General features: G+C 41.6%; 1 long non-coding RNA gene across 1 annotated transcript; it reads left to right on the top strand.

The window, feature by feature from the left end:
• The first annotated feature begins 17,005 nt into the window (after positions 1 to 17,005).
• LOC123152141 (uncharacterized) lies at positions 17,006 to 22,251 on the top strand. The gene is made up of 4 exons (XR_006476042.1): positions 17,006 to 17,656; positions 17,996 to 18,053; positions 21,766 to 21,889; positions 21,999 to 22,251. It is a non-coding gene; the product is annotated as an uncharacterized lncRNA (long non-coding RNA).
• The last annotated feature ends 48 nt before the right edge of the window (positions 22,252 to 22,299 follow it).

Genomic DNA, 22,299 nt, shown 5'->3' with positions numbered 1-22,299 from the left:
CTCAATCCGATAAGATAACTTCAAGGGGAAAACTCAATCCATTACAAGAGAGTAGAGGGGGAGAAACATCATAAGATCCAACTATAATAGCAAAGCTCACGATACGTCAAGATCATACCACCTCAAGAACACGAGAGAGAGAGAGATCAAACACATAGCTAATGGTACATACCCTCTGCCCCGAGGGAGAACTACTCCCTCCTCATCATGGAGAGCGTCGGGATGATGAAGATGGCCATCGGAGAAGGATTCCCCCTCCGGCAGGGTGCCGAAACAGGTCTAGATTGGTTTTCGGTGGCTATGGAGGCTTCCAGCGGCGGAACTCCCGATCTATTATATTCCCCGATGGTTTTAGGGTATATTGGTATATATAGGAGGAAGAAATACGTCAGGGGAGCCACGAGGGGCCCACGAGGGTGGAGGGCGCGCCCAGGGGGTGGGCGCGCCCCCCTGCCTCGTGCCTTCCTTGTTGCTTCCCTTACGTACACCCCAAGTCTTCTGGGTTGCTTCCGTTCCAAAAATAAGTTCCGTGAAGTTTTAGGTCAATTGGACTCCGTTTGATTTTCCTTTTCTGTGATACTCTAAAACAAGGAAAAAAACAGAAACTGGCACTGGGCTCTGGGTTAATAGGTTAGTCCCAAAAATAATATAAAAGTGTCTAATAAAGCCCATAAACATCCAAAACAGATAATATAATAGCATGGAACAATAAAAAATTATAGATACGTTGGAGACGTATCAGCATCCCCAAGCTTAATTCCTGCTCGTCCCCGAGTAGGTAAATGATAAAAACAGAATTTTTGATGTGGAATGCTACCTAACATATTCATCATGTATTTCTCTTTATTGTAGCAAGAATATTCAGATCGATAAGATTCAAGACAAAAGCTTAATATTGACATAAAAATAATAATACTTCAAGCATACTAACTAAGCAATCATGTCTTCTCAAAATAACATGGCCAAAGAAAGTTATCCCTACAAAATCATATAGTCTGACTATGCTCCATCTTCACCACGCGACGTATTCAAATCATGCACAACCCTGATGACAAGCCAAGCAATTGTTTCATACTTTTGATGTTCTCAAACTTTTTCAATCTTCACGCAATATATGAGCGTGAGCCATGGATATAGCACTATAGGTGGAAGAGAATGGTGGTTGTGGAGAAGACAAAAAGGAGAAGATAGTCTCACATCAACTAGACGTATCAACGGGCTATGGAGATGCCCATTTATAGATATCAATGTGAGTGAGTAGGGATTTCCATGCAACGGATGCACTAGAGCTATAAATGCATGAAAGCTCAACAAAAGAAACTAAGTGGGTGTGCATCCAACTTGCTTGTTCACGAAGACCTAGGGCATTTGAGGAAGCCCATCATTGGAATATACAAGCCAAGTTCTATAATGAAAAATTCCCACTAGTATATGAAAGTGACAGAACAAGAGACTCTCTATCATGAAGATCATGGTGCTACTTTGAAGCACGAGTGTGGAAAAAGGATAGTAGCATTGTCCCTTTTATTTTATTTTTTTATTTGGCCCCTTTTTGTCTTTCTTTTTTTATTTGGCCTTTCTTTTTTATTTGGCCTTTCTTTTTTATCTGGCCTTTTTTGGGACAATGCTCTGTTAATGATGATCATCACACTTCTATTTATTTACAACTCAAAGATTACAACTCGATACTAGAACAAAGTATGACTCTATGTGAATGCCTCCGGCGGTGTACCGGGATGTGCAATGACTCATGAGTGACATGTATGAAAGAATTATGAATGGTGGCTTTGCCACAAATACAATGTCAACTACATGATCATGCAAAGCAATATGACAATGATGGAGCGTGTCATAGTAAACGGAACGGTGGAAAGTTGCATGGCAATATATCTCGGAATGGCTGAAATGCCATAATAGGTAGGTATGGTGGCTGTTTTGAGGAAGGTATATGGTGGGTTTATGATACCGGCAAAAGGTGCGCGGTATTAGAGAGGCTAGCAATGGTGGAAGGATGAGAGTGTGTATAATCCATGGACTCAACATTAGTCATAAAGAACTCACATACTTATTGCAAAAATCTATTAGTTATTGAAACAAAGTACTACATGCATGCTCCTAGGGGGATAGATTGGTAGGAAAAGACCATCGCTCGTCCCCGACCGCCACTCATAAGGAGGACAATCAATAAATACATCATGCTCCGACTTCTTAACATAACGGTTAACCATGCGTGCATGCTACGGGAATCACAAACTTCAACACAAGCATTTCTCATATTCACAACTACTCAACTAGCACGACTCTAATATCACCATCTCCATATCTCAAAACAATTATCAAGTATCAAACTTCTCTTAGTAATGCACTCTATATGAAAGTTTTTATTATATCCCTCTTGGATGCCCATCATATTAGGACTGGTTTCATAACCAAAGCAAACTACCATGCTGTTCTAAAGGACTCTCAAAATAATATAAGTGAAGCATGAGAGATCAATTATTTCTATAAAATAAAACCACCACCGTGCTCTAAAAGGATATAAGTGAAGCACTAGAGCAAATGACAAACTACTCCGAAAGATATAAGTGAAGATTAATGAGTAGTCGAATGATTATGCAACTATGTGAAGACTCTCTAACATTTAAGAATTTCAGATCTTGGTATTTTATTCAAGCAGCAAGCAAAACTAAATAAAATAATTACGCTCCAAGCAAAACACATATCATGTGGTAAATAAAAATATAGCTCCAAGTAAAGTTACCGATGAACGAAGACGAAAGAGGGGATGCCTTCCGGGGCATCCCCAAGCTTAGGCTTTTGGTTTTCCTTGGATATTACCTTGGGGTGCCTTGGGCATACCCAAGCTTAGGCTCTTGCCACTCCTTATTCCATAGTCCATCGAATCTTTACCCAAAACTTGAAAACTTCACAACACAAAACTTAACAGAAACTCGTAAGCTCCGTTAGCGAAAGAAAACAAAACACCACTTCAAGGTACTGTAATGAACTCATTCTTTGTTTATATTGGTGTTAAAACTATTGTATTCCAACTTCTCTATGGTTTATAAACTATTTTACTAGCCATAGATTCATCAAAATAAGCAAACAACACACGAAAACAAAATCTGTCAAAAACAGAACAGTCTGTAGTAATCTGGATCAAACGTATACTTATGGAACCCCAAAAATTCTAAAATAAATTAGTGGACCTGATGAATTTATCTATTAATCATCTTCAAAAAGAATTAACTAAATATAACTTTCCAATAAAAAATGGCAGCAATTCTCGTGAGCGCTAAAGTTTCTGTTTTTACAGCAAGATCGCAAAGATTTTCCCCAAGTCTTCCCAACGGTTCTACTTGGCACAAACACTAATTAAAACATAAAAAATCAATAATAACAGAGGCTAGATAATTTATTTATTACTAAACAGGAGCAAAAAGCAAGGAACAAAAATAAAGTTGGGTTTCCTCCCAACAAGCGCTATCGTTTAACGCCCCTAGCTAGGCATGATGATTTCAATGATGCTCACATAAAAGATAAGAATTGTAACATGAAGAGAGCATCTTGAAGAATATGACTAGCACATTTAAGTCTAACCCACTTCCTATGCATAGGTATTTTGTGAGCAAACAACTTATGGGAGCAAGAATCAACTTGCATAGGAAGGTAAAACAAGCATAACTTCAAAATTTTAAGCACATAGAGAGGAAACTTGATATTATTGCAAGTCCTACAAGCATATGTTACTCCCTCATAATAATTTTCAGTAGCATCATGAATGAATTCAACAATATAACTATCACATAAAGCATTCTTTTCATGATCTACAAGCATAGAAATTTTATTACTCTCCACACAAGGAAAATTCTTCTCATGAATAATAGTGGGAGCAAACTCAACAAAATAATTATCATGTGAGGCATAATCCAATTGAAAACTAAAATCATGATGACAAGTTTCATGGATATCATTATTCTTTATAGCATACAAGTCATCACAATAATCATCATAGATAGCAACTTTGTTCTCATAATCAATTGGAACCTCTTCCGGAATAGTGGATTTCATCACAAAATAAAGTCATGACCTCTCCAAATCCACTTTCATCAATATAATCATCATAAATAGGAGGCATGCTTTCATCATAATAAATTTTCTCATCAAAACTTGGGGGACAAAAAATATCATCTTCATCAAACATAGCTTCCCCAAGCTTGTGGCTTTGCATATCATTAGCATCATGGATATTCAAGGAATTCATACTAACAACATTGCAATCATGCTCATCATTCAAATATTTAGTGCCAAACATTTTAATGCATTCTTCTTCTAACACTTTGGCACAATTTTCCTTTCCATCATACTCACGAAAGATATTAAAAATATGAAGCGTATGTGGCAAACTCAATTCCATATTTTTTGTAGTTTTCTTTTATAAACTAAACTAGTGCTAAAACAAGAAACAAAAAGATTCGATTGCAAGATCTAAAGATATACCTTCAAGCTCTAACCTCCCCGGCAACGGCGCCAGAAAAGAGCTTGATGTCTACTACACAACCTTCTTCTTATAGATGTTATTGGGCCTCCAAGTGCAGAGGTTTGTAGGACAGTAGCAAATTTCTCTAAAGTGGATGACCTAAGGTTTATCAATCCGTAGGAGGCGTAGGATGAAGATGGTCTCTCTCAAGCAACCCTGCAACCAAATAACAAAGAGTCTCTTGTGTCCCCAACACACCCAATACAATGGTAAATTGTATAGGTACACTAGTTCGGCGAAGAGATGGTGATACAAGTGGTATATGGATGGTAGATAAAGGTTTTTGTAATTTGAAAATATAAAAACAGCAAGGTAAGTAATGATAAAAGTAAGCACAAATGGTATTGCAATGCATTGAAACAAGGCCTAGGGTTCATACTTTCACTAGTGTAAGTCCTCTAAACAATAATAACATAATTGGATCATATAACTATCCCTCAACATGCAACAAAGAGTCACTCCAAAGTCACTAAGAGCGGAGAACAAACGAAGAGATTATGGTAGGGTACGAAACCACCTCAACGTTATTCTTTCCAATCAATCCGTTGGGCTATTCCTATAAGTGTCACAAACAGCCCTAGAGTTCATACTAGAATAACACCTTAAGACACAAATCAAGCAAAACCCTAATGTCACCTAGATACTCCAATGGCACCTCAAGTATCCGTGGGTATGATTATATGATATGCATCACACAATCTCAGATTCATCTATTCAAACCAACACAAAGTACTTCAAAGAGTGCCCCAAAGTTTCTACCGGAGAGTCAAGACGAAAACGTGTGCCAACCCCTATGCATAGGTTCATGGGCGGAACCCGCAAGTTGATCACCAAAACATATATCAAGTGGATCAATAGAATACCCCATTGTCACCATGGGTATCCCACGCAAGACATACATCAAGTGTTCTCAAATCCTTAAAGACTCAATTCGATAACATAACTTAAAAGGGAAAACTCAATCCATTACGTGAGAGTAGAGGGGGAGAAACATCATAAGATCCAACTATAATAGCAAAGCTCGCGATACATCAAGATTGTACCACCTCAAGAACACAAGAGAGAGATAGAGATCAAACACATAGCTAATGGTACATACCCTCAGCCCCGAGGGACAACTACTCCCTCCTCGTCATGGAGAGCACTGAGATGATGAAGATGGCAATCGGAGAAGGATTCCCCCTCCGGCAAGGTGCCGGAACGGGTCTAGATTGGCTTTCGGTGGCTACGGAGGCTTCTGGCTGCGGAACTCCCAATCTATTATATTCCCCGATGGTTTTAGGGTATATTGGTATATATAGGAGGAAGAAATACGTCAGGGGAGCCACGAGGGGCCCACGAGGGTGGAGGGCGCACCCAGGGGGTGGGCGCGCCCCCCTGCCTTGTGCCTTCCTCGTTGCTTCCCTTACGTACACCCCAAGTCTTCTGGGTTGCTTCCGTTCCAAAAATAAGTTCCGTGAAGTTTCAGGTCAATTGGACTCCGTTTGATTTTCCTTTTCTGTGATACTCTAAAACTAGGAAAAAACAGAAACTGGCACTGGGCTCTGGGTTAATAGGTTAGTCCCAAAAATAATATAAAAGTGTCTAGTGAAGCCCATAAACATCCAAAACAGATAATATAATAGCATGGAACAATTAAAAATTATAGATACGTTGGAGACGTATTAGTATCAGAGCCAGGTCTATGCGTAGATGTTATATGCACGAGTAGAACACAAAGAGTTGTGGGCAATATAGTCATATTGCTTACCACCAATGTCTTACTTTGATTCGGCGGTATTGTTGGATGAAGCGGCCCGGACCGACATTACATGACCGCGTTCATGAGACTGGTTCTACCGACGTGCTTCGCACACATGTGGCTGGCGGGTGTCTTTTTCTCCAACTTTAGTTGAATCGAGTTTGACTACATCCGGTCTTTGTTGAAGGTTAAAACATCACACTTGACGAAAAATCGTTGTGGTTTTGATGCGTAGGTAAGAACGGTTCTTGCTAGAAGCCCGTAGAAGCCACGTAAAACTTGCAACAACAAAGTAGAGGACGTCCAACTTGTTCTAGCAGGGCATGTTGTGATGTGATATGGTCAAGACGTGATGCGATATAAATTGTTGTATGAGATGATCATGTTTTGTAAAAGTTATTGGCAACTGACAGGAGCCTTATGGTTGTTGCTTGATTGTATGAAATGCAATCGCCATGTAATTGCTTTACTTTATCACTAAGCGGTAGCGATAGTCGTAGAAGCAATAGTTGGCGAGACTACAATGATGCTACGATGGAGATCAAGGTGTCAAGCCGGTGACGATGGAGATCATAACGGTGCTTTGGAGATGGAGATCAAAGTCACAAGATGATGATGGCCATATCATCTCACATATTTTGATTGCATGTGATGTTTATCCTTTATGCATCTTATTTTGCTTAGTACGACGGTAGCATTCTAAGATGATCCCTCACTAAATTTCAAGGTACAAGTGTTCTCCCTGAGTATGCACCGTTGCTACAATTCGTCGTGCCGAGACACCACGTGATGATCGGGTGTGATAAGCTCTACATTCACATACAACGGGTGCAAGCCAGTTTTGCACGTGCATAATACTCGGGTTAAACTTGACGAGCCTAATATATGCAGATATGGCCTCGGAACACTAAGAACAAAAGGTCGAACCGGAATCATATAGTAGATATGATCAACATAGTGATGGTCACCATTGAAAACTACTCCATCTCACGTGATGATCGGGCATGGTTTAGTTGATATGGATCACGTGATCATTTAGATGACTAGAGGGATGTCTATCTAAGTGGGAGTTCTTAAGTAATATGATTAATTCAACTTTAATTTATCATGAACTTAGTACCTGATAGTATTTGCATTTCTATGTTGTTGTAGATCAATGGCCCGTGCTACCGTTCCCTTGAATTTTAATGCGTTCCTAGAGAAAGCTAAGTTGAAATATGATGGTAGCAACTACACAGACTGGGTCCGTAACTTGAGGATTATCCTCATTTCTACATAGAAGAATTATGTCCTGGAAGCATAGCTAGGTGCAAGACCCACTGCAGGAGCAACGCCGGACGTTGTGAATGTCTGGCAGAGCAAAGCTGATGACTACTCGATAGTTCAGTGTGCCATGTTTTACGGCTTAGAACCGGGACTTCAATGACGTTTTGAACGTCATGGAGCATATGAGATGTTCTAGGGGTTGAAGTTAATATTTCAAGCAAATGCCCGGATTAAGAGATATGAAGTCTCCAATAAGTTCTACAGCTGCAAGATGGAGGAGAATAGTTCTGTCAGTGAACATATACTCAGAATGTCTAGGTACCACAACCACTTGACTCAACTGGGAGTTAATCTTCCTGATGTTAGTGTCATTGACAGAGTTCTTCAATCATTGCCACCAAGCTACAAAAGCTTTGTGATGAACTATAATATGCAAGGGATGGATAAGACAATTCCCAAGCGCTTCGTGATGCTAAAGGCCGTAGAGGTAGAAATCAAGAAGGAGCATCAAGTGTTGATGGTTAACAAGACCACTAGTTTCAAGAAAAAGGGTAAAGGGAAAAAGGGGAACTTCAAGAAGAACAACAAGCAAGTTGCTGCTCAAGTGAAGAAGCCCAAGTCTGGACCTAAGCCTGAGACTGAGTGCTTCTACTGCAAAGGGACTGGTCACTGGAAGCGGAACTGCCCCAAGTATTTGGCGGATAAGAAGGATGGCAAAGTGAAAGGTATATTTGATATACATGTTATTGATGGGTACCTTACTAATGCTCGTAGTAGCGCCTGTGTATTTGATACTGGTTCTATTTCTCATATTTGCAACTCGAAATAGGGGCTACGGATTAAACGAAGATTGGCTAAGGACGAGGGGGCGATGCACATGGGAAATGGTTCCAAAGTCGATGTGATCGCCGTTGGCACGCTACCTCTACATCTACCGTCGGGATTAGTTTAGACCTAAATAATTGTTATTTGGTGCCAGCATTGAGCATGAACATCATGTCTGGATCTTGTTTAATGTGAGACGGTTATTCATTTAAATCAAAGAATAATGGTTGTTCTATTTATATGAGTAATATATTTTATGGTCATGCACCCTTGATGAGTGGTCTATTTTTGTTGAATCTCAATTTTAGTGATACATATATTCATAATATTGAAGCCAAAATATGCAAGGTTAATAATGATAGTGCAACTTATTTGTGGCACTGCCGTTTAGGTCATATTGGTGTAAAGCGCATGAAGAAACTCCATGCTGATGGGCTTTTGAAATCACTTGATTATGAATCACTTGATGCTTGTGAACCATGCCTCATGGGCAAGATGACTAAGACTCCGTTCTCCAGAACCATGGAGCGAGCAACTGACTTATTGAAAATAATACATACTGATGTATGCAGTCTGATGAGTGTTGAGGCTCGCAGCGGGTATTGTTATTTTCTGACCTTCACACATGATTTGAGTAGATATGGGTATATCTACTTGATGAAACATAAGTCTGAAACATTTGAAAAGTTCAAAGAATTTCAGAGTGAAGTGGAAAATCATCGTAACAAGAAAATAAAGTTCCTACGATCTGATCGTGGAGGTGAGTATTTGAGTTACGAGTTTGGTCTTCATTTGAAACAATGTGGAATAGTTTCAAAACTCACGCCACCTAGAACACCACAGCGTAATGGTGTGTCCGAACGTCGTAATCGTACTTTATTAGATATACTGGTGCTATCTATGATGTCAAATGTGTCTTCATAGGATACCCAAAGGAGATTGTTGGATACACCTTCTATCACAAATCCGAAGGCAAGATATTCGTTGCTAAGAATGGATCCTTTCTAGAGAAGGAGTTTCTCTTGAAAGAAGTGAGTGGGAGGAAAGTAGAACTTGATGAGGTAATTGTATCTTCTCCCGAGTTGGAAAGTAGTTCATCACAGAAATCAGATCTAGTGATTCCTATACCAATCAGTGAGGAAGCTAATGATGATGATCATGAAACTTCTGATCAAGTTACTACCGAACCTCGTAGGTCAACCAGAGTACGATCCACACCAGAGTCGTACGGTAATCCTGTTTTGGAGGTCATGTTACTTGACCATGACGAACCTACAAACTATGAGGAAGCAATGATGAGCCCAGATTCCGCGAAATGCCTTGAGGCCATGAAAGCTGAGATTGGATCCATGTATGAGAACAGAGTGTGGACTTTGGTTGACTTGCGCGATGATCGGCAAGCAATAGAGAATAAATGGATCTTCAAGAAGAAGACTGACGCTGCGGTAATGTTACTGTCTACAAAGCTCGACTTGTTGTGAAAGGTTTTTGACAAGTTTAAGGGGTTGACTATGATGAGACCTTCTCACCCATAGCGATGCTTAAGTCTGTCCGTATCATGTTAGCAATTGCCGCATTTAATGATTATGAAATTTGGCAAATGGATGTCAAAACTGCACTCCTTAATGGATATCTTAAAGAAGAGTTGTATATGATGCAACCAGAAGGTTTTGTCGATCCTAAAGGTGCTAACAAAGTGTGCAAGCTCCAGCTATCCATTTATGGACTGGTGCAAGCATCTCGGAGTTGGAATATATGCTTTGATAGTGTGATCAAAGCATATGGTTTTATACAGACTTTTGGAGAAGCCTGTATTTACAAGAAAGTGAGTGGGAGCTTTGTAGCATTTCTAATATTATATGTGGATGACATATTGTTGATTGGAAATAATACAGAATTTCTGGATAGCATAAAAGGATACTTGAATAAGAATTTTTCAATGAAAGACCTCGGTGAAGCTGCTTATATATTGGGCATCAAGATCTATAGAGATAGATCAAGATGCTTAATTGGACTTTCACAAAGCACATATCTTGATAAAGTTTTAAAGAAGTTCAAAATGTATTAGTCAAAGAAAGGGTTCTTGCCTGTGTTACAAGGTGTGAAATTGAGTCAGACTCAATGCCCGACCACTGCAGAAGATAGAGAGAAAATGAAAGTCATTCCCTATGCCTCAGCCATATGCTCTATCATGTATGCAATGCTGTGTACCAGACCTGATGTGAGCCTTGCTGTAAGTTTAGCAGGGAAATACCAAAGTAATCCAGGAGTGGATCACTCTACATCGGTCAAGAACATCCTGAAATACCTGAAAAGGACTAAGGATATGTTTCTCGTTTATGGAGGTGACAAAGAGCTTGTCGTAAACGCTTACGTCGATGTAAGCTTTGACACTGATCCGGATGACTCTAAGTCACAAACCGGATACGTATTTATATTGAATGGTGGAGCTGTCAGTTGGTGCAGTTCCAAGAAGAGCGTCGTGGCGGGATCTACGTGTGAAGCGGAGTACATAGCTGCTTTGGAAGCAGCAAATGAAGGAGTCTGGACGAAGGAGTTCATATCCGATCTAGTGTAATACCTAGTGCATCGGGTCCAATGAAAATCTTTTGTGACAATACTGGAGCAATTGCCTTGGCGAAGGAATCCATATTTCACAAGAGAACCAAACACATCAAGAGATGCTTCAATTCCATCCGCAATCAAGTCAAGGAGGGAGACATAGAGATTTTCAAGATACATACGGATCTGAATGTTGCAAACCCGTTGACTAAGTCTCTCTCAGGAGAAAAACATGATCATCACCAAGACTCCATGGGTGTTAGAATCATTACTATGTAATCTAGATTAGACTCTAGTGCAAGTGGGAGACTGAAGGAAATATTCCCTACAGGCAATAATAAAGTTGCTATTTATATTTCCTTATATCATGATAAATGTATATTATTCATGCTAGAATTGTATTAACCGAAAACTTAGTACATGTGTGAATACATGGACAAACAGAGTTTCCCTAGTATGCCTCTACTTGACTAGCTCGCTAATCAAAAATGGTTAAGTTTCTTGACCATAGACATGTGTTGTCATTTGATGAACGGGATCACATCATTAGAGAATGATGTGATGGACAAGACCCATCCGTTAGCTTAGCATAATGATCGTTTAGTTTTATTGCTATTGCTTTCTTCATGACTTATACATGTTCCTCTGACTATGAGATTATGTAACTCCCGAATACGGAGGAACACCTTGTGTGCTATCAAAAGTCACGACGTAACTGGGTGGTTATAAAGATGCTCTACAGGTGTCTCCGATGGTATTTGTTTAGTTGGCATAGATCGAGATTAGGATTTGTCACTCCGTGTATCAGAGAGGTATCTCTGGGCCCTCTCGGTAATGCGCATCATTATGAGCCTTGCAAGCAATGTGACCAATGAGTTAGTTACGGGATGATGCATTATGGAATGAGTAAAGAGACTTGCCGGTAACGAGATTGAACTAGGTATGAGGATACCGACGATCGAATCTCGGGCAAGTAACATACCGATTACAAAGGGAATGACATATGTTGTTATGCGGTTTGACCGATAAAGATCTTCGTAGAATATGTAGGATCCAATATGAGCATCCAAGTTCCGCTATTGGTTATTGACCGGAGATGTGTCTCAGTCATGTCTACATAGTCCTCGAACACGTAGGGTCCGCACGCTTAATGTTTGATGATGATTTGTATTATGAGTTATGTGTTTTGATGACCGAAGTTTGTTCAGAGTCCCGGAGGAGTCTTGAAATGGTCGAGAGGTAAAGATTCATATATTGGAAGGTTGCATTCGGACACCGGAATGGTTTCGGGAAGTTTTGGATAAGTTTCGGAGTACCGGGGGTTACCGAACCCCCCCGAGAGTTAATGGGCCATCATGGGACTTAGTGGAGAAGAGTGAGGGCCGGCCAAGGAGGTGGCGCCCCCCCCCCTTGTCAATCCGAATTGGACAAGGGGTGGGGGCGGCACCCCCCCTTTCCCTCTCCTACTCCTTCTCTCTTTCCCCTTTGCTACTCCGGAAAAGGAAAAAAGGAAAGGGGAATCCTACTAGGACTAGGGAGTCCTAGTAGTCTAGTAGGACTCCCCACACTTGGCGCGCCCCTAGGGGTCCGGCCTCCTCTCCCCCCTTTATATACGGAGGGGGGCACCCCAAAGGCACAACAGACAATCTCTTAGCCGTGTGCGGTGCTCCCTTCACAGTTTACCACCTCGGTCATATCGTCGTAGTGCTTAGGCGAAGCCCTGCGCCGGTAACTTCGTCATCACCGTCGCCACACCGTCGTGCTGACGGAACTCTTCCTCGTCCTCAACTGGATCAAGAGCTCGAGGGACGTCATCGTTCTAAACGTATGCTGAACACAGAGGTGCCGTACGTTCGGTATTTGGATCAGTTGGATCGTGAAGACGTTCGACTACATCAACCGCGTTACTAAACGCTTCCGCTTTCGGTCCACGAGGGTACGTGGACACACTCTCCCGTCTTGTTGCTATGCATCTCCTAGATAGATCTTACATGATCGTAGGTAAAAATTTTGAAATACTGCGTTCCCCAACAAGTCCAACTAGGATTGGGAGTCCTAGTTGGACTCCCCCCTTTGGCGCGCCTCCTAGGCCGGCCGCCTCCTCCCCTCCTCCTTTATATACGGGGACAGGGGCACCCCAAAGGCACATCAATTGTTTGTGCAATGCCCCGCTCCACAGTTTACCACCTCGGTCATATTGTCGTAGTGCATAGGTGAAGCCCTGCGCGGATCACATCACCAACACCGTCGCCACGCCGTCGTGCTGACGGAACTCTCCCTTGACCCTCTACTAGATCAAGAGCTCGAGGGACGTCATCGTGCTGAACGTGTGCTGAACACAGAGGTGCCGTACGTTCGTTACTTGGATCGGTTGGATCGTGAAGACGTTCGACTACATCAACCGCGTTACATAACGCTTCCATTTTCTATTTACGAGGGTACGTGAACACACTCTTCCGTCTCGTTGCTATGCTTTTCCTAGATAGATCTTACGTGATCATAGATTTTTTTTTGAATTACTACGTTCCCAACACGTCAGCCCTCGCTAGTCGCCTCCAGCAGCCCACTGCCTCGCCGTCACGAGCACATCCAGCCGCTTGGACGCCGTGGACCTTGCGGATGATGATCATACCTTACACGAGGACGGCAACCGGGATAAGTAGATGCAGCTCACACTCATGGGGACTGAGTTAGAGGGCGGCGACAACCACGGCCAACAGCATGGCACGACCGCCCCGATCCCGTCGTTGGATGGTGCCACCCATCTCCGTCCGCCAGGAAAAGGCCAAGTTCCCGGCCAACGTAAAGGTCCTCCAGCTCCTGCTTTGGTATCCAAGGCACAGCACCGTCGCAACACAACTACGTCAAGCCGACCACCTCGCCCTAGCCCGCTTAGTCGATCCTCTGCTGCCAAAAAAACAAGACCAAGACCAAGGCTATTTTTGGCTTGGTGAGTTTCAGTTTTGTGTATGATTTTATGAATATGAGCAGTGATCTTGTAGTTTTTATATGCATGATGTGATGCATCCGTGTATATAATTATAAGCATTGATTTCTTCTTATACATGATGTATATAGTATATAGTTGTTGTGATGTATACAATTATATATATATATATATATATATATATATATATAAAGAGAGAGAGAGAGAGAGAGAGAGAGAGAGAGAGAGATTTTAGATGATATGTAGGAGAATCCGGTACATAGTGTATGATGTATATACATTTTTCTGTATATATAGTTGATGTCATGTATACAATTTTTCTACATATAGATCTTATATAAGTAGGAGCTTCCAATACGTAGTGTATGCTGTATATATGAGCATCGTAATTTCAGTGCGCATTAAGAACCAAGTATTACATTCAGTAGACTATTATGAATTTGATGTCTATTTTGTTATTTCTGATCATTTTGCAGTGGCACAAGCTCTAGCAGCCAAGTACAAGTTCCTTGTGAATATGCCAATGATACATGTGCCCCAATGAATGAAGATGGAGATCATGTTGTTCTTTCCAATGATGAAGATTGTTGGAGGCATGCGTTGATCGAATGCACTATGGCCAAGTGTGTGTGGTCACTTTGATGAAGAGCTGGTAGAACACTTGATTGCCTGCAGACACGATGACGCCAGGCTGTGGTTAATCGAGCTACAGGATTCAGTGAACAGTGAAGATTTTGTCAAAATACTTGTGACTTTATGGTCAATTTGGTGGGCACGCAGGAAGGCTATTCATGAGGAAAACTTCCAATCACCATTATCGACTTTCTCCTTCATTACAAGCTACTTAGCTGATCTAGCTGAAGCAACAAGGAAAAAGCAGGGATGTGTGCAAGCCCATCAGGATGGCCCCAAACGGAAAGCTCCTCCTCTGGGATCTGTAAAAATCTATGTGGATGCAGTTGTAGGCCGTCATGAGGATGGTGGTTCATTTGCTGCTGTTTGCCGAGATGGTATAGGCAACTTTCTGGATGCATTTGCAGTTTCTGTCCAGGACATAACTGATCCAGAAGTGCTTGAGGCAATGGCCACGAGTGAAGGAATGCCACTAGCACTTGATCTTGCATGCAACAACATTGTTATTGCTACTGACTGTTCTGCCACGGTGAGACACATCAAGGAGGCTTATCTGGGGACCTCGGCTGCTATTATTCATGAGATAAAAAGGTGCAGCCATTTGTTTGCTTCAGTGGAAGTGGTCCATGAAAACAGATGCATGAGCTTTGAAGCTCATTCACTGGCAAAAGCGACAACTACTCTAGCTCCTGGCCGGCATGTGTGGCTAATCGATAGACCTGATATTGTTTATATTCCTGAGAACATTCTGAGCTAATAGAGTGTTTTCTATTCTCAACAAAAAGGAGAGCAATTAGTTAACAAGTGCTCCTTCGGGAGCCTCGTAACGATCAACGCCACTTGGCGCGCTTTCAGCCATTCGCCACGTTTCGCGCTTTGGGTGCTCCCTCCGAAGTTTTGTTTTATTTTTCTGCACGCGTTTTCGGCTTTTTAAACGGTTTTTTCTGGGGTTTTTCAACTTTTTGGTTTTCCACCGGTCTTCCTTACCTTTTCGATCAATTTTTTATGAAAAAACATTTTATTTGCGCCAAAAAACACATTTTTTTTCCTTTCGTGAGAGTCACGTTTTGCTTTCATGAGAGGCACTGAGGCACGGTTTTTCTTTCGCGAGAGTCACGGCCCTGCCTCTCGGAAATGAAAAAAACGCGTTTTCTTTTTTTTCTTTCGCGAGAGTCACGGTTTTGCTTCCGCGAGAGACACGGTTGTGCTTTCGCGAGAGTCACGGCTGTGCCTCTCAGAAACGAAAAAAACGTGTTTTTTAATTTTTTTTCCTTTCGCGAGAGCCACGGTTTTGCTTCCGCAAGAGGCATGGTTGCGCTTTCACGAGAGTCACGGCCGTGCCTCCTCGAAAACGAAAAAAAATGCATTTTCTCTTTTTTTTTCCTTTCGCGAGAGTCACGGTTTTGCTTCTGCGAGAGGCACGGTTGTGATTTCGTGAGAGGCACGAGCGTGCCTCTTTCGGAAAGAGAAAAAACCCGTGCTCCCGGTTCGGTTTTTTCGTGGAAAAAAATTCGTCAAAACCTATCAACATGAGATCTAGTTTTGATGATCTCGATGCGAGGAGTCCAACGGTGAAAGCAGTTCGAGATTTGAACGCATGGTTTGAGAGATAAAACGTTTTAAATAAACGGATCTACGAAAAAAGGGAAAACTTTCGGGTTGCGACAAGTGGTGCGTTGCATGTGCGCCACTTGTCGCAATGAGGGAAGTTGGAGTGATCTTTACAACGAGTACTTCTCAACTAGTAATTTCGGCCTTTCACATATGTGAAGCCAATATGCTTGTGTCATACAATCGTATTTGCACAGACCACAAACATAGGGAGACCTGAGTCAACCCGATAATTCGACCCATAGGTATGTGAGCCCATGGGCACCCGACCCGAATGGGTAAGGTATGGGTCTCCATGCTCGTACCCATGGGCGACCCGATTATCGGTGGGTAGGGTATGGGTACAAGGCTACACCCTTGGGTTACCGATGGGCAACCCGATTAATGTGGCATGTGGTTGACATGATGATATTATGTACTCCCTTCGTTTCAAAATAAGTGACTCAATTTTGTACTGGCTTTAGTGCAAAAGTTAGTACAAAGTCGAGTCACTTATTTTGGGATGAAGCGAGTAATTATTAACTAATTATTTTGTATCTATGCTCAAGCCACATAGAAAAAAAGAGGAAAATATAAAAGTGTCATCTATACATGCATGGGCCAACGCACTTAGCACAGAAACAGAAGAAAGGGACTTTCCAGCGTGAGGCACATGCACATCCGTCAAAACAAATACAAAGCACCTGGCCCATGTCCTGCCCGTGCAAGCTAAAAGCATCTGGCCCATGTTCCACTATACTCGGCCCCCTGCTACTGCTACATGCAGCGCAGTAGTCTTCATTGATTTAGTACCACCTCGCTCGTGGGAGTAGGAAACAAAGGGTCGGATGCCTATATAAGACAACCACAACAACAAGGGAGCAGAGTAGTTGCCTGTGTGTCTCCTTTGAAAACAAATACAGTGAAAATTTAATCTTGTTACACTGACACGATGGGTGACTGGGTCTGGTCGGGTGACCCCGTGGGTTCGGTTATGGGTCTAACCTCAGATCCATGGGTAGTGTTGTGGGCAAGGGATCCACACGATTGTTATTCAGGCATGGGTTTGGTTGAGGTTGACCTGACCAAACCCGACCCGATTGCCACCTTGAGACCTGATGATGAGTCCTAGGCGCAACTGTGATGCTCTTCTGCGTCTTATTGATCAATCGAGATAAGCCCTAGGATAAGTACATCTTTTCTAGTTTCAGTTTTAATTTTCAAATTGTTGTTCCTTCTATATTTCTGAGTTAGGAATTGGGCGAGTTTTATTTAAAATATCAACCTTGTGTACAATATACCAATTGATAACTAGGTTAACTGATTCTAGCTTTCACGGAATAATTTGTACAAAATAAGTTTGAGTATGTGAGAGAGGAATAAATCTGTAGGTAGTATCTGCCTTCAGTATGCTATTTTATTTAATGTCTCAACCTTTTGACATTGGCAGGGGAGCTAAAGGAGGGTTTTCCTATGTTTGTTGTAAAATCTACAATTTGCAACATGTCTCAGTTAATTGATCTGAACAAGCTTCCTTGGGATCCATCTAAAAGTAAGAGAATTACATGTTTTGATCTCAATCAACATAAGAACAAAGAATTATACATGGGGACATTATGAGCCTCATGCAACTAAGTTTCAACCTAGGAAGATTGGAAAAACCTCATCCATCTGTTGAGAGATTCTTCTCGCTATGAAGTTTGTGAAGAATGCTTTACGTAACATTTTCTTTGTGGAAGAGAAATGTTGGATATCATCTACGATGAAGTGATAGTAAAATGCTTCCATGAAAAATTTGTTCTGCGATGAACAGGATGAAGTAATGGGTTTAAATTAATTTCTTCATTATAATGTTTACATTCTCTCTTAACATGTACTTTTTTTCTTACAGGTTGCCGGCTAGAAATTTTATTCAAGAAGATTACGAACAATATATTGCTGGTTAAATGGTTAGTCTACTTTTACTCTTGCAATAAAGTTTTCATAATTATGTGTATGATGAAATTATACTACAACGAAATATATGATTTTGCTTATTATTCCTCCCTATATGTATGCTTGTGTAGTTGTGTGGCTAGTTTGTGTAAATAGTGTAACCATTAGTATCTATAGATCTTTCCGTAAAAATATATACTACACATCTTTGCCCCTTCCCAGTTTTCGTCCTGGGTCCGCCCCTGACGAGGGCTCAGCCCATTTGATCTGCTCTTTAATGCACCTACTATACAAGTGCTCCGCCTCTCGAGCAATTGTACTGGTGTAAAACAACGACGGTTAGCTCTTCCATCTTGTTCCCATGAATCCAAAAATAGTAGATTATCCAGAAGAAATGAAAAATATTATAATTAGTAAATTATTACAACAAAAAAGAATAAATAACAATAGGATCTTGAAAATTGAACCTCAACCTAAGTAAATTTTATAAATGCAGATCCTCTCCCACTCCTCACATTTGTTAACAAACGAATTCGGAATTTACGGTACCAACCCAATAATTTGATTCCAAAAGCACTACATCGTCCTACACTGTTGGCTAAGCTGCCTGCTTGGTCTCGAGATACTGACTTTCACAAAATGACGGGATCCATAATTAAGAAGATATCATGCAGAAGAGATACTTTGGTAGAGCCAACATTAGTAGCATCAACTGGACAACCGAACCTTCTTTCCATTGATCCTATGGTACAACATATTGTTAACATTAAGGTTCATTAAGAACAATAGGTGTCAACGAAGAACTAACAATATGTCTGGTACTCTTTAAGGATGTTTCTCAAAGAATATCAAAATAGGTAAGATATTGATCTTACAATTTTCATTCTCTACATTAAGGTTCCTAATGGTATACTCGTACAAGTTCTCACAAAGTTCCACAAGCACACTACCAAATTAATGGGCCAAGTGCGCGTCCAACAACATCCTCCACCATCTGATGACGGGTGACAACGACTTCTCCTGACCGAATCCCTTGGAAGGAGCTGCTGACGGCGTCGTTCTCATGACGCCGCTACTGGCATGGTTCCTCTAAGACGTGTTTGGCGCCGAGGCTTCCATGCAGCGTGGGAGTACTTGAGACGATGGTGTACCACGGATGGCTTCTAGTATGGCAGGGATGGGAAGCGGACAATGCCAGATCCCGATGTGCCGGTGTTCCGGCAACGATGTGGACGACGGGTTCCCTTTGGTGTCTACCTTGGTCTGTTGCGGTCGATTCGCCACGTCGGCGGGGTCCAAACGGCGGCAGGTAGACACACCGACCTCATTCCCGAATACCCAGCGAGCTGCGGCATGGTTCAGGCCCTCTCCTCCAGTGCGACACACCTTGGGCAGGGGTGTGGTGCCTCGCGATGTTGGAGTGCACGCACATCCTATGAAGGCAGTGCGGCGGCCTGCTTTTGTGGTTGATAATGGTGGTTGTTGCCAAATCATGTTGTGCGAGAGCTTTGGTAGAGGATTAGCTACACATTGCTTATTGCCATATATTGTTTATATGACTGCCACTTGCCATAAGATTTACCTGATGATTGCCAATTGCCTAAAATAGGTTCCCGTAGTATCCCTAAAATCAGCTCCGAAACAGATTGGTTTCTCGTTTCTTGTTCGCAGGCCATGCACGTGTATCCCTCATGTTGCGTTGCGTCGAACTAATCCATGCATAATGCTTGGTTTCTAACTATGGCCAAACCCATGAAAAGAAAATTAAGATGTTGTAGTTAATTCATATGCTACAAGAAAGGAGGAGGCGTGGAAGGAGGAGCAGTTTGGCAAGTTCAGATTGGGAACGGGATGTGAATCCCACCCTGCGCCTTACTTAATGGAAAAATGGAGAAAAATGCAGCAATCGACAGAACGAGGGGTGGGGTACGAAGCGGCGATACTACCTACCAACTCCCCAACTAGGATTGGAGAAACATATGTAAATAAAATTAAAAGAAGCATATGAAAATCTCAAATTCTAAATGGCGCTTACGGGAAGTTCATGAGGCCAATCTCGAGGAAAGGGACGTGGCATCTATTTATTTAATCTCACTAATGTTGCATCATACCATCGTATGCAAGAATAGCAACAACATCTGCAAAAATTTAATTACAATGAGACACCGAGTTGTATGAAGTAATATGCAAGAACAAAGTTAAAGATGATGCAGAGGTGGTGCTTTTGTCCCGTAGTGAGAATATGACCCCAAACTGTGGGAAGCACAGTGGACAAATTGTCGATTCTATCCTGTGTCGATTCTAACCTCGGTCCTAACATTTAGTGTGATGACAAACTCCATGGCTAGATACCAGAAATGTCCATCTAGTATTTCCGTGGGGTTGAACCCTACACGGGTGAAGTCATATTTCATGCTGGTTTGTAGCATGGTATTGAAGCGAAATGTTTGATTGTTGTATGTCATCGCTTCCATTTGTGTTCCCTAATATAATTTTATGAATCATAACAATAATCAGAGAACAAAATTGTTTATCAAATGTGTGTGTTAAAAACATGTTGTAAGTAGTGATGAGTAATGCCTTACATCTTGATCCAGTAGTGTACACACTGAAGGTATCCCACATTCTCCTTCATTTGGGCCTTACACAATACCCTAGCATGAATGGTTCAACAATTCTGATATATATGCTCTATCTGTACGCTTTGAAAAGTCAAGTTCCTGTCCATAGAATGAATGGATGAGGTAAATAATTGAGCGGTGATGGCAAACTACTGTATAGGCTGATCTATTTATTTTGCATGTTCATCGGAGGGATGATAGGTCGAGGGATGACAGGAACCGGCAGCGATGCCATCACCTTCTTAGAGGTCAATCTGTATGAGATTACCATGGGCGTGTAGGAGATTTTTTTTTGAACATAGAGCCGTGTAGGAGATGGCTGAGCCTATGTAGAAAGATGGAGACATGTATGGTGGTGCGGGACATTTTTATATGCATAGTGGGCGGCGGAAAAACCAAATAACTTTAAAAAAAATTGGTTTTGGTGGTCTATGTGCCCGTGGGTGAAAATTCTCTCTCATACGACTCACTTATCGAGCGATCGCAGTAGTCATTTGATCAATCTTTGGCAACCTAATAAACATTGTTTATTATTTTTAGTATCCAGACAAATTCGTATCTCCCTATAATCAAGGCCAACATCCCTCAACGAGCATGTTTTCCATTTGACCAACAAAAATTCGAATCTCACTGAAACCATGCTCATTGAGGGATACTGGCCTTGATTACAGGGAGATATGAATTTGTTTGGTTACTAAAGATAATAAACAATGTTTGTTAGGTTGTCAAAGATTGATCAAATAACTACCGCGATCGCTCAAGGAGTGGGGGTCGTACGAGAGAGATTTTTCACCCACGAGCACCTATACCGCCAAAACCAAAATTTGAAAGTTATTTGGTTTTCCCGCTACCCACTATGCTTATAAAAATGCCCCGCACCACCATCTATGTCTCTATCTTAGGCTCAGCCATCTTCTCCACGGCCATGGTAACCTCATATAAATTGACGACATCTAAGAGGGTGATGGCATTGCCGCCGGTTCCTGTCATCCCTTGACCTATCATCCCTCCGATGAACAGGCAAGATAGATGAATCAGCCTATACGACAGTTGGCCATCACCGCTTAATTATTTACCTCATCCATTCATTCTATTCTATGCACAGGAACTTGACTTTTTAGAGCGTCCAGATGGAGCATATCTATCAGAATTGTTGGACCATTCATACTAGGGTCTTGTGGAAGGCCAATGGAGAACATTTACCTTAGTGTATACTACTGGATCAGGATGTAAGACATTACTCATTACTACTTACTACTTACAACACGTTTTTTAATATACACATTTGATGAACAGTTTTGTTCTCGGATTATTGTTATGATTTATAAAAAATATTAGGGAACAAAAATGGAAGCGATCGCATACAACAACCAAGCGTTTTGCTTCAACACCATGCTACAAACCGGCATAACACATGACTTCACTCGCGTCGGGTTCAACCCCACGGAAATACCATATGGACATTTCTGGTATCTAGCCATGGAGTTTGTCATCACACTAAATGCTAGAACCGAGGTTAGGATGTCGGTGCACAGGATAACATCGACAATTTGTCCATCGTGCTTCCCACAATTTGGGGCCATATTCTCGCTACGGGACAAAAGCATCACTGGTGCATCATCTTTAACTTTGTTCTTCC

This window comes from Triticum aestivum, chromosome 7A, assembly GCF_018294505.1.
Source record: "Triticum aestivum cultivar Chinese Spring chromosome 7A, IWGSC CS RefSeq v2.1, whole genome shotgun sequence".
Lineage (NCBI taxonomy): Eukaryota > Viridiplantae > Streptophyta > Magnoliopsida > Poales > Poaceae > Triticum > Triticum aestivum.
The sequence above is the reverse complement of the archived record's forward strand: the minus strand, read 5'-3'. Positions and strand labels throughout refer to the sequence as shown.